This window comes from Rhinolophus sinicus, chromosome 4 (genome assembly GCF_057876585.1).
Source record: "Rhinolophus sinicus isolate RSI-liver-muscle chromosome 4, RSI-T2T, whole genome shotgun sequence".
Taxonomy (NCBI): domain Eukaryota; kingdom Metazoa; phylum Chordata; class Mammalia; order Chiroptera; family Rhinolophidae; genus Rhinolophus; species Rhinolophus sinicus.
The window spans coordinates 39,483,831-39,487,957 of NC_142504.1; the positions used below are offsets into that span (position 1 = coordinate 39,483,831).

The 4,127-nt window shown below is 36.9% G+C and overlaps 1 pseudogene; it reads left to right on the plus strand.

Moving 5' to 3' along the window:
- Nucleotides 1-279: 279 nt before the first annotated feature.
- On the plus strand, nt 280-658 carry LOC148758357 (cytochrome c oxidase subunit 7C, mitochondrial pseudogene; annotated as a pseudogene).
- Nucleotides 659-4,127: the final 3,469 nt, after the last annotated feature.

The window sequence follows — 4,127 nt, forward strand, 5'->3', positions numbered from 1 at the left end:
TTGAATCTGAGTAAATTAGGATTCATTTAGCATGATATTTAAATAAAGGAAAATTGAATTTTGGGAGACACATTCTAACTGTCTTCTGAGGTCAGTAAAGAAACAAAATATTTTCATCTAACTCTGTCAATAGGCACTGTAGATAGTGATGCTATGACTAATTTATTAAACTATTTTTCTTTCTACAGTAAATAACCAAGATAAAGACCTATCTCCATATTAGCTCCAGAACTTGAAGACAGGTAAAGATAAAATTTCACTGAGGGTCACTCAGAGGAACTAGATCGTGAGAAAAGGAGGGACCGCCATTTCCTCCGTTTTCGGTCTCTGTGCCTTTTGCAGGCCTCCCAACAGCGCTATGTTGGGACAGAGCATCGGGAGGTTCACAACCTCTGTGGTCTGTAGAAGCCACTATGAGGAGGGCCCAGGGAAGAATTTGCCATTTTCAGTGGAAAACAAGTGGCGGTTGCTAGTTATGATGATTCTGTACTTTGGATCTGGATTTGCCGCACCTTTCTTTATAGTAAAACACAAGCTGCTTAAAAAATAAGAATGTTTTGCTTAATCCATGAAACAGATATGAAGAGGAGCATTTTAAGAGGCGCAGTCACTTTGAATAATGGATCAAACTGTTGAACTCAACATACTAGAAATGTTTGTAAATTTATGGCATGAATCCTTAGTCCCTCCTCTGTAAAATACAAAATGTGATAATGAAAAAAAAAATTTCACTGCGGCAAAACACAAATAATTTTGAATGATTAAAGAAAATACTTGCTAGATATTTTCACAAAATTAACACAATTGCCCTAACTTTTATTTTTATTTGTATTTGCATGTATCTGCTGCTTCACAATATCACTTAAAAATTCTTAATCCTTGGATCTAGCTATGTGATAACAGATCAATGCAATTGGCATGCAAGATAAAAATAAACAACTTTCTGAATTTCCACCTGGATCTGCACTTTCATTTCATATACTTTGTTCAACATTTTCCCTGGAGTAGAACAATTAGAGTCTTCACAGCAGGTAACATAAGAAACATTTGTACTCTGAAAGAATACCATTTTGATTTATTTTACAGCTGGTTTCAGCAAACTACTTTCTTTGCAAGCATTGGATGGTGTTAAGTATATGTTGTCTGTAAATTATTAAGACATTTGTTGAAGCATCCTTTTCAACATGAGAGCTGCTATGATACCATGTTGGTACATCTTATATAAATAAATGCCAAGGCAGTGATAAAACCTCTCCTCTTTTATACAGTTAGGCTGACGGAGAAAGATGAAAACACCTCATTAGCTTTCTACTCATGGCTGGTATTTCTGTTACATGTCACTTTAACCACTTTATAAACATATACCTAAAGATAAAGAGTATGGGAAAAAAACACTTTAAGATTGTGATTTCTCAATTAATCATCACCATCACAGTGTCTGCTCTATTGTCTATGACAATTGTTTAACAGTTACTCAATTTCCACACTATAAATATTATTAATTTTGTGAGATCAAGAAATCTGTTGGTAAACGCGAAAAGCAGAAACAATGTATTTGACATGATGACAATCTATTAATCATGGAATCATTGATCCTGCAAAAGGTCAGATGCACCAAAAAAATAGAAGTGGGTATTTGGAAAACAGCATGTTTGAGCCCAATGCTGAGTCTACAGCTGAACTTCAATGCAAAGTGTTGTACATAGTCTTTCCCTTCTCCATTCCAGGCCAGGGTCTAGTCTGACCTACATTCCAGGGAGGAAATGCCACTGAGATGATCTTTTGGATATTTTCTCTCAAATTAGTGATATTATTTTAAGCATGTGAGTATCTCACTTTAATCTTTAGAGACATAGACTTTAATCTAAAGAGACATAGCTAAGAGCCTGGAGAAACTGCGAGAAAGGCCAAGATGTCACAGCATGATACTCCGCATTGATTACTGCAGAGGAGACTCCCGGAGCTGTGGCTACATGGGCAGAGAAGGCAGATCTCACAGTGTTTCCCAGAAGCAGTGAGAGTTCAGGTGAGCCTGAGACAGTCATGAAATTATACTGGGCCAGATAAAATCAAAAGATCACTAGTTGCCCCAACCGAGGATTTGACTGAAGACGCCAACAGGGCAAGCTTCACTCACATACATGGGTAAGGCATATGGTGTGGAGGACAGAAGACGAAGACATCGCATTCCGGGACTTTGGTACTTCCCTGCTGCTGGGAGGCTACACAAGTACCAGGCCATGATTTTAGGGCAAGAAGTCAAGGGAGGGACAAATTGTCCAGAGTTTGATCAATTTCATCCAAAAGAGAGGGAACAGAACTTAAAAGGAAAGTTTAAATGATTGATTTTAGCTAAGGTAATTGAAGAGGAAGGAAAGGGGAAAAGAAGGTGAAAGAGATGGGACAGAGAAAAAAACATAAAAGGAAACTTTTTGTTTTAATTTCCTTGGTTACTAATGTTACAATTCATTAGAAAATTTCAAAATACCTTTGAGTTTATTTCAGGGTCTAGAAAGTATCAAGAAAAATAGGTAATAGTGTGTTGGAGTTATTCTCCTGGGCTAAGGAAAGACTAAAACCAGGAATGTTGATAGGAGAAAGGGATGCAAGAAGGTCAATTTCTAAGACTAGTGGAAGAAAATATTGAGTGAGACTAGAAAACTAGCCCTGGTTCCAACGATCTCCTTATTTCCAAAAGCCTCTATTCAGGACTCTCAGCCTCCTCTTAGCCTCATATTGTACAAGAAGCCTCTTCTCCCTGATTATATTCATACTCAACAGTATGGAAGGAGCCAGTATCCACACCCACCATTACTAGGAGTCCTTTCATCATCCTACATTGAAAGAACTAACTATACCATCTCCATAGAAATATATTAATAGTAAGTTTCGGTTGTATTGCAGTAGCTTAGATCAGGGTGCTCTTCCTAGGAAAAATTAATTACTAAGCCTAACCAAATCACTAAATAACCTTGAAGGCTATTTTTAAATGATCAACAGTCTATTCTTACCATATTAGATCAATAGCTGCTGTTTGAAAGGTCTATTCATTCCAGTGCTGGGGAGTAATAACTCAGTCAGTTTCAAACGCCTTCAGCGAGTTGGAAAATCACTGCCCTAAGATGACTAAAGTGGAAAAAGTCAGTTCAGTAATCGTCTATTCTAGTCTACCAAGTCTCTTGTCTGCCAGTGCCAAATATGGATGTATTTGCTTAAAAAGCTTAAAGGTTTTAAAAAGTGCTATTTATTATGAATGTCTTATACAAAAAGAAGGATTTATTTTTAAAGCAACTTTCTCTATTTATTCCAGCTTACTAGAATGTGTAATTTTCAGCTATGCTCACACCAGAATCTTCTCCTAATCCTATGGATCGTTCCCTAAGTGCAGGTCCTTATTACCCTAGAATATTATTGTAATAATCACAGACAAGGGCATCTTGCTTCTAACTTGTCTCCCTTCTAACACATGCTATTGGCAGGCCAGCTTTCTTAAAGTGAGGAGCCCTGATATCACTACTGTGTTCAAAATTGGGTCTTTTGTTGGTCCTCATTTCAGGAAAATTGGATGTTTTTATATTCCCTTTAACACAGTGCCCTCAATCCCACATCAGGACTTTGTTCACATGCTTTTCTCATGAAATAGCCTCACTATGCAACCTCTCACATTCATACTCCCACATTTTCCGGGCACTTATATTCTGTCTATCCTGCGGGACCTTGTTTACAGCTATTGTAACTATAGTCCTTTTATACACTTAACTTTATAATCTCTTCTGCACAAACTTAGGTCATGTCTTTTTACTCTGAACTCCAATAAAACATTGTGTTTAGTCTTTTTTGAAATATCCCTTTCTATCTTCTAAACATATGGCAAAACTACAATTCTGGTTTAATCTAATACTTTGTTTAATGAGCCATGAACACTCACAGCTGAGCACATAACATTGTTATATGAATACATTCATATTTCCAAAATAAATTAGGATAAAAAGATACAATCATGCTGATTTTCTTACTAGCACACCCCTCCTCTTCTGGATGTCTAATGGATACTTCTGTTCCCTCCTCATTACACTCCAATCTTCACATCAGCTACTGCTCTCAATCCTACATTACTAAGAAAAGAG